At 44.6% G+C, this 14,396-nt stretch overlaps 1 pseudogene; it reads left to right on the top strand.

Annotated features, from left to right (window-relative positions):
- The first annotated feature begins 228 nt into the window (after positions 1–228).
- Positions 229–1,439, top strand: LOC120839091 (annotated as a pseudogene).
- The last annotated feature ends 12,957 nt before the right edge of the window (positions 1,440–14,396 follow it).

Here is a 14,396-nt window from a genome sequence, read left to right as displayed (position 1 = left end):
GGGATCACTGGTGGCGGTCTTCGATGGTATCCCCGACGCCGACCACGGCGGCCTATGAGAGTGAACCACGTCGCACCTCCATCTTGAGGAGTACGTAACGGCATTATTCCCCCCACGTGACGAGGCCGTGCTACAGCGATCGCTTTCGTTTCTTCGCACATTGTAGGAGAAAAATACGACTTTCTTTAAGGGCACGGCACTCTTTTCGGCCCGTACTCACGTTGCTTCATGTATCAGGTGCTCGCCGGGATCCTTGCTGTCGCGGCGAACTTCGACGGGGCGGTGGCGTTTTTCATCTCAGAGCCATGGACGCCACTATCCGGATTTGCGACAATGTCAACCGGCAGCCCATTCGAGCCAGCGGAGCCTACAGAAACTTTTCTGGGTTTCCTTGAAGACCGGCAGATGGCTAGTCTCCAAGGGACACTTCCGGATTCGCCCCACCACTGCCACAAAAGGGAGCTACCTCGTCCGGCACCACTGGGGCACGGCACTCCTTTCGGCCCGTACTCACGTTGCTTCATGTATCAGGTTGGTTACTTGAAATGCTCTAAGTGCTATCGAACAAGTAATCTACTGCTTGTGAGAGTGTTGTGCCCTATCAACAAACGCATGCTGCACTGGTATTCTTATCTTTTCGGTGTCGGGGTGATTGATGAGTTAACAGTCCTGTTCTTCGACTCCTGTCTTTTGTTCACGGAAGCATTGGTCCTCTTGGCAGGGGACGTAGAATCGAACCCCGGTCCCATGTCTAAGGCTTAAACTGAACAGTTGGGAAAAATTGAAAGCATACTCTTAGAATTGCAGTCTGGACAAGCAACTGTTTTGGTAAAGCTAACAGGCATAGAAAAAAGGCAAGCTGATCTTGAGAATAAGATTGATGGCGTAATTTCAAAGACAAAGGTACTAGAAAGACGCGTGGCCCATGTTGAAGAAAGTGAGTTTAAACTTGGAGCCAAATTAGACGACCTTGAAAATAGAAGTCGACGATCAAACTTAGTACTTTTTGGTGTTCCTGACAACTCCAGAAAAGAGACATGGGAAGAATCTGAGAAACTAATAAGGGACATCTCTAAAGAAACGTATCTACCGATAATGTTGAGATCGAAAGAGCCCACCGCGTGGGAGCATTTAAAGATGGAAAAAATCGGCCTATCGTTGCGCATTTCGCTGGCTGGAAAGCCAGAGAAAATGTGACGCGAAATGCATTTTGGTTTAAAAATACCCCGATCAGCGTCTCGAAAGACTTCAGTCCCCTAGTTCAAGAAAAACGGCGGCAACTCTGGAACTACCCAAAAGAGAAAAGGCAAAATAAAGAAAACCGGGTCTATTTGAACTATGATAAGATAGTAATAAATGGGCAGACGTTTATCTGGGACAGCGACACGTGTCAACCAGTCCTACATCGTCCGACTAATTCCGAGATCGTAGCAGAATGACGACACCTACCTCCTATCAACAGACCAAGCAAAGATGACATTGTTGATATGCCAGAGAAACCTACGGCTCTGGTTGTTAACTGCCGTAGCATCATGAATAAAGTTGATGAGCTTGCATCTTTAATAATGACTTTAAATCCACAGATTGTTATGGGGACCGAATCTTGGTTGGACGATACGGTCTCTGACACTGGGGTTTTTCCGCCGGGATTTACGGTATATCGTAAAGACAGACATCGACACGGAAGAGGAGTCTTTTTGCTGGTTTCATCTTGGTGGAGTAGCTGTGCAGTTAAATTTGAGAATGACTCTGAGTCGGTGTGGTGTCGCGTTCGTTTTCCCAAAGGGAACACTGTGGTGTTTGGAACTATCTACCGTCCGCCAGACGGAAATGAAGCAAGCATTTCTTTACTCTCAGATATGTTATCAGTGATACCAGACACCGTCTTTCTGGGAGGCGACTTTAATTTGCCAGACTTTTCGTTGTTAATTGGGACGACGGTAAGAAGCAAATCGCGTGTTTATTCTATGTTCACAGAATTGATAGATACATTTGGTCTGATTCAATAGGTCATGGAGCCGACTCGACTGACGGCAGTTTTAGATCTCGTCTAATGCAATGACCCAAATATTGTTTGTAGCGCCCAGGTATATCCTGGAATAAGTGATCACGATGTTGTTGCTACCGAGTTGAATGTATCAGGCGTACCTCAACAGAAACAAGAGCCACGCAGAGTACTCATCTATGAAAAGGGTAATTTTGACGCCATTAATAATGCATTACAGACATATTTTCTAACTTTCATGTTTATCTGAGTCTTGTACAACAGAGGAGATTTGGATTTTGTTTCGCAATAAAATATTGGAATTAGTTGATGCTTTTGTACCTTCAAGAACTTTGCGGCAAAAGCGTAAACAAAAACCTTGGTTTAATGCCGAAATACGGACACTACTGGGGAAAGCAAGGCGGGCTTACAAAAAACGTTGTAAAGATAACTCTGTCTTTAATTTGCAAGGGTTAAATATATTATTAATCAATTAAAAGTAACAATAAAGTTAGCTAAGCAGTCATTTTTTACCAGGCTAAACTGCGATCTTAAACGAAACCCTAAGGTATTCTGGAAATATGTGAAAACATGCAGGAAAGACGATATTTCTATCCCAGTTCTTAATGTTGACGGTCAAGTGTTAAAGGAAAATGTGGAGAAGGCAGAATGCTTCAATTCCTACTTTAAATCGGTATTTTCTCCGGGACTCTCTGGGTATGTGGTGGAGCCACCGAATAGTTGTTTTACTGGCATGATGGGGGATATTGATATTGATGTTCATGGTGTTGCCTCTCTTTTGCGCGGCCTAGATCAGTCAAAGGTTACTGGCCCTGATGGTATATCACCTGTTATTCTTATTAAGTGTTCCGAGATAGTATCACAGTACTTGCCTATTATATTTAAAACGATACTTGAGACAGGGTTGGTCCCAATAGATTGGAAAACGGCGAATGTGATTCCTGTTTTTAAATCCGGAGATAAGAAAATTGTAGAAAATTATAGGCCTATATCACTAACGTCAGTTTGCTCTAAGCTTTTTGAGCATATTTTATATAGCGCAATGTTCAAATATCTTGATAGTTTTAACTTTTTTACTCCATCCCAGCATGGCTTTCGGAGTGGATTTTCATGCAACACGCAGTTAGCAGAGTTCCAGCATTACCTATTAAAATCAAATGACAAAAATACGCAAGTAGACGCAGTCTTTCTAGATTTCAGCAAAGCTTTCGACACGGTACCACACAACCTTCTACTTATAAAACTAGCCTCTATAAATATTAATAGTAAGGTACTAAATTGTATACGAAGTTACTTAAGTGACCGTGAGCAATGTGTTGTCTTAAATGGAAGTAAATCCTCAGTCGTTTCCGTGACATCAGGAGTCCCCCAGGGTAGTGTCCTTGGACCGTTACTGTTTTTAATTTACGTTAACGACATTGTACAACATATTCAGTCGACAATAAAACTTTTTGCTGATGATTCCGTTATTTACAGGGAAATAAATTCGACGAGAGACATCGACATCCTGCAGAGTGATCTAGATAAGGTTGAATACTGGTGTAACCAATGGAACATGAGCCTAAATATTTGAAAATGTAACCTCGTTAATTTTGCTAGAAACGTCTCTAAATTTTTTACAAGTTATACTATCAAAAACCTGACAATCGGCAATATCTCTGAGTGTAAATATCTTGGCGTTTATTTTGACCAATCACTTAAATGGAATAAACATATTGACTACACAATTAATAAGGCCAGTAAAATGTTGTTTTTTATCCGTAGAAATATCAAACACGCGTCCCGAGACGTAAAAGAAACTCTTTACTTCTTGCACGTAAGGTCAATGCTTGATTATGCGTGCGTTATATGGGATCCATACCAGCAGTATCTGATCGACAGATTAGAGAAACTTCAAAATCAAGCAGCGCGATTTGTCAGCAACAACTACGATCCATACGTTAGTATGACAGAAGTTAAAACCATGCTGGGATGGGAGCCCTTGAGCATTCGGAGGCAAAAATTAAGATTGAAGATTTCCCATCGCATTTATTATAATAATACTGGTATCAATAAGAATGAGTATCTTTTGGGGCGAACGTATATTTCAGCTAGGTGTGATAACTCTAGAAAAGTTTTTGAATATTCCTATAAAACAACCAGCTTCTGTCATTCTTTTTTTGTAAAGACAATTAGAGAGTGGAACTTGCTGCCTGACGATGTGGTGGCACCCTGGACAACAGTGTATTTTGTTCTCGGCTGTATATCTAATCTGTGCGGACAAGTGGTCACTTTGTTTTTATTTATGTGTGTTATTTCCCGCCCCTCCTACAATAATGCCCTTGAGGCGATGTAGGTACTGTGTAAATAAATAATAAATAAATAATAAGAGTTTGTTCTTTTTATCTACAAATATCAGGAAGGTCTGTGCATTCTGCGTAAATAAAGTTACGTAGGTAACGCAGTTTGTCTACGGCGTCTTTTAAAGTTCGCCCTACTCTTTGCGGGCATTCAAAAAAGAGCAAAAAGCAATAGCCATCTGGAAGTAACACACTCCTCCCAGTATATTCGCGTATGTTTGTTTTTTGCTTACCTCCGAACACCGTGTTTAGAAATTATGCTCCGGATATGACTGTGCATGGAACCTATTGTAATGTGTAGAGTCGTACACTGATCACATTTTCAGAAATTGGTGAATCGGGGCATAATATGCAAAAACAGATCAATGCAATACACGAGACTTTTATTAGATCCTTGCTTTCTTGGTTCTAACTGAATACATTAATATAAAAGTTGTAGTTGAGGAAAGAATTAACGGCTTACGTTATAAAGTATGAGGCTGGAATGATTATTCTTAATTTATATGACTCCCAGGACAAGGCTTAGCAATAATAAAAAAAGACATAGCTGAGGCAGTTTCCTTTTTATTTCGGTAAAAGCAAACCAAAATATACTTCAAGTGACTAAAACAATCGCTTCATAGACTTTGTAAACCTAGGTATTATTTTTGGTGTGTTTAAACGAGGCACCATAATTTTGAGCGAAACTCGTCGGCAATACTGTGTGATTGTTCATTTTTGGTGAAGGAAAAACAATATCTGTGTAACTGATTTGTAAATAAATATTGTTATCTCATACAGATACAAATGAAAACACTGTTGGTTTTTTTGTATGAATTATTATTTTATTTGAAATAATTGAAATATCGGGTTACGTAAAACCTGCACTTTGAGAGGTTCAAATATATTGTGATAAACAGCGCGTTCTTATAATATAAGCATCTCCTTTCATTACATCTACAGATAAAAATTGTCAGATTTTATGTTTGAATTCATTTATTTTCAGATACTACTTCTTTCTCATGAAACGTGAAGGGGGGGGGGGGGGGGGGGAGGGGGAAGAACGTAAAACAATGCAAAGAAGAAAATAAATGAAAAGGGAAAAACCAGGTTGCACATTTACACTTCGCATTTAATGCAAGTTGTAAAAGCAGTACATTTTCAAAACGAAAAAACAAAAAACATACTTGATAATACAGAAACCGACAAGCACTAACAACGAGAACAGCCAGGCGCAATTAATAAACAAACAGATATCCTTCACACGCAAGTGCTTTGAAATAGTAAAATAGACGGAGATATTTTTGCATTCTACACTGAAATTAACCTTTTAAGGTAGACAATGAAAATAACAATTTATAAATCAACTAAAATAAATGCGTAACACACCAGCAGCCTCACGCATGCAAAGTTATGAAAACCGTTATGATAACGCGAAACACACCTACCTCTCAAGCTATCCATAAATGCCTTCAAGCGTCGTCTCGAAGAACCCCGTAGAGGAACTTAAGATGGGCGCGTTCAGTAGCGGCTCCCTCAGTTCCGAACAGAGTAGCTCGAGTAGGAGTTCTCGAAGCGCCTAATCAACGACCAAAAAAAAAAAAAAAGTTTTTTGAGCAGCTCTGACGCAGTTTCCGCTTCCTCCGCTGTGGCAGACGGTCTCCAAATAAAATGGAAGCAGACGACGCCGAGCGCGATCCCTTTTATTTGACGCCGGTGTTGAAGAAGTCTAGACGAAGTCGTTAGAGAACAAGCGAGTGACTGTGGACATCACCGCTGCTGTCCGAAGCGTTCCAAAGCGATCGAGCCCTTCGCGGGGCGGTGCAAAGGCCTGCTACTCTTAGAAAAACCTACAAAAACGCCAACACTCGCAAAATCTGGAGCTCAGTGTATCTATGTTACCGGCTATTATACTTTAATGCGTACGGCCGTGCGCTTGTTCTGCACTTCTTTACGAACTCCCTATAAAATGCATTCGTATACACACGGGAAGTCGGCCGCCCTTGGCAATGAAGGTTTTGTCGGCCTAAGCGAGCGTCAGCCAACGTCTCAAGGCTCGTTCACGCACTTGCGACTTCTTAAGAATGAGTGCCTTGGAACCTCTTAAAATCCCCTACGACGAGAGGACACACTGACGCCATCTATTGGGTAGCAGTGGAAACTTGGTGGTCCCGCACAATTTATATTTCTCTCTATCATTCTTTCTTTCTTGGCTTGAAAAGTTTTGTCAACGTTATAAACGACCATTTCGCATCGTTATTATGCGCATTTGACCTCGGAAATCGCGCAAACCCTTCGCTCTGCTGAAATGCAGCTCCAGGGTCACCGCATAGACGGCGCCAGCGTGTCAGCATGTTCTCTCGTCCTAGGAACTTTTAAGAGGTTTCAAGGCACTCGGGCATAAGGAGTCGCAGGTGTGTGCACGGCCCTTTATGCTAGCATACAACCCTATTTAGTTACGCAAACAAAACATCAGTCGGGATAATGTCCCGCGTGAGTGTCCAACCACGCTCAAGAGCGTGCAAAACTTGCCTTATCTGTTCAGCACGGACAGGGCAATTGTCGATAATCACCGAGTGTCCGTTCAAAGGCGATAAAAACACGACGTCAAATTATCGTTTACGTGGTTTATTAGCGTGTCCCAACCAAACGGAACTCGCTTCAAGGCATTTTCTGAAAAAAGCGTGAGCTGGAAACGAAATTCGAACGCGTTATTCGTCTTACCTTGAGCACTTTTCATTAACGAAGGCGAGCAAACCGCAGACCGACGCCGCAGCCAACGCAACTCCTCCCGCCATTCTTTCCTTCTCTTTCAGCAACAGAATTTCGTCAGCGATCGGGAAAAATGTCATACCGCGCTCTTTTCACCCCTCGCGCACCGTCTCAGGAGTCAGGACTCGGTGTACGAGAGCGCGACTCCTCTACTCCGGAGTGACGCACACAGGAAGTCGATTTTCGTCGTCTAGTTGAAGAAGTCCGAGCTCCTTGAGCGATGGAGCCGCTACTGAACGCGCCCAATGCTTGTAACCTGCGTTCACGCGTTTTTTTTAAATGACAGCAAGTGACAGTGACAGTAAATGACAGTGAGAATATTGAAAACACTCTCATTTACCTAATATTAATTAACACGAATGCATTTTTATTTCAATGTTTGCGCAGGCTACGGAAAATCTCGCTGGAATAAAGAAAGAAAATATAACGCACCACCTCCATCGCGGATCGCGCTGACCGACTCGTCGACGGCTGCGGCGGCGCTGAGGTCAATTTGCGTCGGAGTCGGCGCCGTCGCGAAAACGGTTCGCGCCAGCGCGCCGCCGTCTCGGCACACTTCCGTGCCGGCGCGGCGACGCAGCTCGTCTGCTCGCCTGTGAGCGAGCTCAAGCGTGGGACGCGGACCGCAGTTGAAGATGGGGTGTTCCCTGCATATCATGAATATGCTGTGTGGTGTTCGGGTGTTGATCCGTGTTATTTCGACATGCGCGGCGAAGATAGGAGTGCGGTGGACGTCGACTGTGGCGTTTCGATCGGAGCCTTTGGTCGTCACGATCTGGAGTTGCCCGGTATTTTCGCCGTTTTCTCCCCCGATCTGATGACGACTGATGCACAGGTTTCGAATACGGGATGCAATCCGCAGGCCGAAGCGTAAGCTCAGTCCGGCACGCGTTTTATTTATTTATTTTTTCTCGAAACAAAACAGTATGGATATTCTTCTGCGCCTGTTTCGCTGTTGGAGTCGGTGAGTGTCTCTATTTCACGACGTTACGAGTAGCTATACTTACACAGTTTGAAATGTGTTGTATGACTCGCGCTGGTGCACTGCAAGCAGCGTTCAGGGAAGCACGTTCGTGCTTCTAGCTGCGACTTCGCTTGCACATTAAGGAAAACTAACTATTAAATCTCGGGAACTTGAATAGCATGCAAATCTATGAACAGTACACTCTCCGAAAAAAAGGTGTCTCATTACACCCCTTATCCCATATAATACACCCCAAAACTTCAATTCGACGTACACCGCCCCATAATCGAACAGGCGGCCCCAAAGTTTACGAGGGGCTTGATAGCCGTGTGGTACAACTTATTAAGATAGCTGATGTACGTATTATTAACTACAAAAAAGATTATCAGAGTTTTCTTGGCCGTACTGCAAAAGCTCCGTGTTTTCTTTCTTTGGTCTTTGGTACGTGCTTTAGGAATTTAATAAGTTATATCGTACCGTTATCAAGCCCCTGGTAAAATTTAGTGCCGTCTGTTCGACTATAGGTCGCTGTACGTCGAATTGAAGTTTTGGGGTGTATTATGTGGGACAAAAGGGTGTAAGGTGATACCCTTTTTTTTTAGAGTGAGACGAACATACTGGGGCCAATACAACACAAACGGGAAGCAAGCTTTATAAACATTGCGTGCGTGACGCGGTCCAACTTCAGCGCTAAAAGAAATACGTCAGTAGGGAAGCAGCAGGTTAAGAATGACAACGATTGGCCGAGCGCGCGTGTGCTTGCCTCTTAAATCCGAATGATCGGATCGATCGTCGGCGCGGCTATACGCGATCTCGTCTGCACCACCGCCACGTGCGGCACACGTGCCAGGTCGCGTTCCACGACGCGTCGATCGCGTACAGTGTTGATGAGACTTTTTCCGCGGCGCACACGAAGGCGCACACACATAAAATACCGTTGCGATTGGCGTATTGGCGAACGGTCGCCGTGGTGAGGGAGAAAAGCGGCCCCCGCACACTCTGAAAGGAAGGGTGTAGCTCTTACACCCCTTGTCACATATGCGACACCCCAACACTTTAGATCGACGTACGTCGCACCGACGTCGAACTGACGACCCCACCTTTTGCGAGAGGCTTGATGACAGTGCGATGTAACATATTAAAGAGCTATAATACGTATCAAGGACTAAAAAAAAAAAAAAAAGCCTGAGATTTTGCAGTAGGACCGAGCAAACCCCAATTATTTTGTTTGCACTTAGTCAGACTTTCTTTAGCAATTTTAATAAGTTGCACAACTCGGTTATCAGGCCGCGCGTGAAATTTTGTAGCGTCGGTAGAACGTCAGAGCGCTGTACGCCCAACGGAAATGGTGTCGTATATGTGAAAAAGGGGTGTAAAGGCTACACCCCCTTTTTGTTTAGTGTGCAGCGAGTGTTTCAGCGCTCGTCTGAAAAGTACAGTGCGCGACTCTGTTAGAACCAACATGACATTGTTGCTTTTCCTTTTTTTTTTAGGGGCGAAGCTCCTTAGGGGCTAGCCATGTCCGTATGTCCGTCCGATGTCCGGCGTCGGGGGCTCGTGCTCCTTCTCGTGAGCTCACGCGCTCACGTGGTCATGAGCACATGAGCACGTGCTCACGAGAACATGAGCACGTGCTCCCGTGCTCGTGTAGCGCAAAAAAAAAAGCAACCGCATCTCCACGTGGTGAATGATGTTGGTTGGGGCGAAGCTCTAGTGGTGCTTGTCTGCCCAGACGCTGAGCCGCAGCATGCCGAGCCTTTCGTCTGTTTTCATCCACGTCAGAAAGAGAATATGCGGTATGGAACGTGGTTATATACGCATTTGAGCATTTGGCCGTAGCGTGACATGGATGAAAACGAACGAAAGGCTCGGCATGCTGCGGCTCAACGTCTACGCAGACAAGCACCACCAGAGCTTCTCCCCAATCAACATCATTCACCACGTGGAAATGCGTTCTTTTTTTTTTTAAAAGAAGTGTTATTAGGAAGTGCAAATATTTACCCCGTATCGTAGTGTCCCGAATGAGCACTTCCGACTACACGTAGTTTTGATGACTACAAGAAAAGCTCTGTGATCGCTTGTTCGCAGTAGCAGTGCCATACAACGTACCTCATCTTGGCTATCCGCCTTACTGGAACGCGTGCCAAAAACCACGGTTCATCTGATTTATTTCACTCCCTTATATGCCAAAGCAATGTTTGCAAACAAGCCCGCGTTTGGCTGAGGTCAGTCATCTGCGCATGCGCAGAACCTACTGCAGCGCCACCGCAGTGGCGTGACATCAGAAAGTTGAGTTGGTCTATAAATAAGATTCCATGTTATACAACGTTTTTTTTCCGAAATATGCGAATCTTTTGGGAGTTGATTTTTATTAGGTTTCCGATTATTCGAAACTTTTAGTTTAATTTTGCAAAGTTCTATTTTTTATTCGAAAAGTATAAATTCATTATACCCTCTTGTGAGCATGCGCTAGATTCAGAAGAACGCCCTTGAATGGAATAACATGTCTTCAGCGGGATTTTTCGTTGGCGCCTTACCGTCGACAATATTAATCCCTCCCACGACAAAATATGTAAACAGTTGTTTTTTCGGTAAACATCGATATATTGAAGTCCCTAAACTCCTGATGGTAGTCGCAGAGAGTCTTTTTCTTGGTTCCACCCTATATACCTTCTGCTAAATTACCCAAGCAGAAAAGTGCATCCCACGAGCAGACTTGTACACGTTACTGAAAAATAGTATGGAATTACATTTACAATTACTCGAAGCTAAATTGTAATTTATTACAATTACAATTACCCTCCCGTGAAAGTAACTGACCGTTACCCCAAAAAGTAATCCGTTACTTTCGTGGCTTTAGTTTTAACATTATTATCTTCAAGTAAGAAACAAAGGGAAGAGGGTTATTCAAGTTCTTATTGTTGCCACCTGTTCCATTTAATGACCTTGAGTATTTTGAGCAACAGCTGGCTCTCGAAAGTCTCGTCAGACATTTTGCGTTATTTCTTACTCAATATGTCGACTGTTACGCTGAACACCATTTGAGCTGAGGCACTAGATGGGAGTGCCGTATTGTTCCACAGGAATGCTTCATGCTCTGCATTGAGCTTTTTCAGCGAAGCAAGGGAAGTACTATTTACCTCGAATGTAGAGAAAAGCTTCGTCGTTGCAGCCGTTGCCTGCTATTCGAGAGATTTAGTAGATCCTTCCAGTACCTCCGATACCCGCGATAACGGTACTCGATAACGATATGATGCATGGCGGCGAAGTATCGGATATCATTATCGGAGTCATCGGACCGATCTACTAAAATTCTCCATTGTCAAAGTCGCGAAGCTGTAGAAGTCATCAACAGCAAAGCATAGTTGTTACAGTAAGGGGATAATTAAATAATAAATAAAGTTTGGCTCGATATTCTTCTTCGCTTGGTTCTAAACAGTTTGAGCTTCACTTGAGACGTTGGTGAATAAAAAAAAAGTTTCCAGTATGTAAATATAAGTAACAAACGAAAAAGAAGGACACTCATAACAACAATTAATTAGAACGTCGGTTAAACAAGGAATACTAAACGCTCGTTTGCCGTGTGTACCTTTCTTGATGCCGTCCAAAAACGCACGGAGCACGGACCGACTGCAGTTTACTCCGGTGTTCTCCAGATAGACGTCCGATGACGCCCCGGGCAGCAAAGGGTAAAGTACTAAGTAAGCCGCGCTATGGCCCCACTCACGAATTTCACTCTCATCAAGCCCAGAATATCAAGTCTACGTCAGCCACTATTATGTTTTATTTGTAAAAATATCTGAACGTGAATGCGAAAAACGTGAAAAGTAACTCATTACATTTTAAGTAACGGAACGCGTTTTTTTTTAGAATCGATAACGAGTAACGTATTTAATTGCTTTTTGATCTAGTAACGAGTAACGGTATTTAATTATTTTTTAGTGTAACGTGTATATGTCTCGTCCAAAGCTATGTGCTATCTTGTCTTGGGGTGCCTGCGGCTTCACCATGTTCCGAAGCAAAGAGTAAGTCCTCGGCCGCAGCAGCTCAGGAAAATGGATCTCGTCTTTGCAGCAGGAACATCGTTGGCAAGGAAGAATTCGTGAACTCGTTCCACGTATGCAAGCCATTCGTCGCCTCCCCCCTCGAACGGTTCGATCCTGCCGAACGTCGGCATAGTCCTCTTTTTACCTCGTCGCCATTTTGTTACGAGTGTGGGAAGAAAAGAACACACATCTGAACCCGCTGACGGTCTGCATCCTGCACGCGGCGAAAAACACACACAAGATAATGCACGCGGCGAAAGACACATCGTGTTATCGCTGCGGAGACAAAAGCCACCTGGCATCTCGGTGCCGACACATTCATTCTACGTGCCACTACTGCCAGAAGCGAGGGCACCTTTCTGTTGTGTGCAACTCGAAGAAGAGTGGGAACCCGCCCAATTCAAAAGTTTCCGGAAGAGCTCATCGGGATCAGTCAAGATCAACTCTATCTGCTCGGGTGAACACACTGCACGGCGACATGTCCCCGCAAGATCTTTGTCAGGTTGTGGAAGCTGACGCCTACGACATGTGGCACAAGGGTACAGCATCAACAGTACCACCTTTTCTGGTCACCGTTGAACTCTTCGGTAAACCAATTTCCATGGAATTAGACACCGGTGCGAGCGTTTCGGTGATGCCTGCAGAAAAGTTTCAAGCAGAATTAATTTCCCAATGTCAAGTTGGATTCTTCGAGCGTCCTTCTGCGAGGATTTTCTGGAGGCCTCGAGCAAGTGAAAGGCAAGGCAAATGTCAACGTCAGTTACCGAGGTCACAGTGAGGTTCTTCCGCTGTTTATCACCTCTGGTACTTCACCTACGTTGCTTGGTCGCAACTAGTTTCAAGCTTTGGGCCTGAGCCTCAAAGGACTTGAGCCAGTGAACAACCTGTCTAATGTTGCGGACCTCATAGGTCAGTATTCTACAGTTTTCGAAGAATGTTTGGGCACATTCAAGGGGATTTAGGCGAAGATCCTTGCGACTCCAGGGGCTCCGCCAAAATTCTGCAAGCCCCGTCCACTGCCATTTACATTACGTGATAGAGTCACCCAAGAGCTCCAGAAACTACAATATGAGGGTGTCATTGAGCCAGTGAAGACATCTGACTGGGCAGCTCCCATCGTCCCTGTTCAAAAGAAGGATGGTCGAGTGCGGATATGTGGGGACTTCAAAGTAACAGTCAATCCTGTGTCTCTTCTAGAAACCTATCCAGTTCCACGCGTCAAAGAACTGTGGGATGTTTTGTCAGGGGGAACCAAGTTCACAAAGCTGGATTTGCGAGATGCGTACCAGCAAGTGCCCCTGGTTGAAGAGTGTCGCAAGTTTGTGACCATCAACACCCACATGGGTCTCTTCCAGTATACAAGACTTCCGTTTGGAGTTTCTTCTGCTCCAGCAATATTCCAACGAGAAATGGAAAATCTTTTCCGTGGCTTACCAAGCGTTGCGGTCTACTTCGACGACATCATTGTCACGGGAGTTGACGATCAAGACCACGTGAAGAACCTCAAGTCTGTTCTTCAAAGGCTTCAAGATGTTGGCCTTAAGGTGAAGTTGGAGAAATGCCAAGTTTTCAAGCCTGAAGTAGAGTACCTTGGCCATATCATTAGCAAGCAGGGACTCACTCCAAGCCCAAACAAAGTGGACTCGATCGTCAACGCTCGTGCTCCTTGCAACGTGAAAGAGCTTCAAAGCTACCTTGGACTGCTCAACTTTTACCGAGGTTTCTTGCCAAACATTTCGTCTACGTTACGGCCATTGCACCTTCTACTGATGGCAGGCAAGAAGTGGTCGTGGGGAAAGGAAGAAAAGCAAGCTTTCGCTGAAAGCAAGAAACTCATGACAACTGCACCCATTCTTGTGCATTACGATTCAAAAAAGGACCTCCTACTCACCTGCGATGCTTCGCCTTATGGCGTTGGTGCTGTGCTGGCACACATCGGGAGTGATGGAGTGGAGCGACCAGTAGCGTTTGCTTCAAGACGCCTACTTCCTGCTGAACAGAACTACAGTCAAGTGGACAGAGAAGCCCTGGCTTTGGTTTTCGGTGTAAGCAAGTTCCACCAATACCTTTGGGGAAGACCGTTCACAGCAGTGACCGACCACAAGCCGTTGCTCGGACTGTTGAACTCCGACAGAGGCGTGCCATGTCAAGCGTCTCCACGAGTTATCAGGTGGGCGCTGAACCTTTCGAGCTACCAGTTCAAGCTAACCTACAAGCCTGGAAGGATGGTAGGCCATGCCGACGGCCTGAGCAGGCTGCCTCTTCCAACGAACGAAAGACCTGATTCGACG

Source organism: Ixodes scapularis, unplaced genomic scaffold (assembly GCF_016920785.2).
Source record: "Ixodes scapularis isolate PalLabHiFi unplaced genomic scaffold, ASM1692078v2 PGA_scaffold11__112_contigs__length_91849675, whole genome shotgun sequence".
Lineage (NCBI taxonomy): Eukaryota > Metazoa > Arthropoda > Arachnida > Ixodida > Ixodidae > Ixodes > Ixodes scapularis.
Note: the sequence above shows the minus strand (reverse complement) of the source record. Positions and strands in the feature narration are given on the sequence as shown.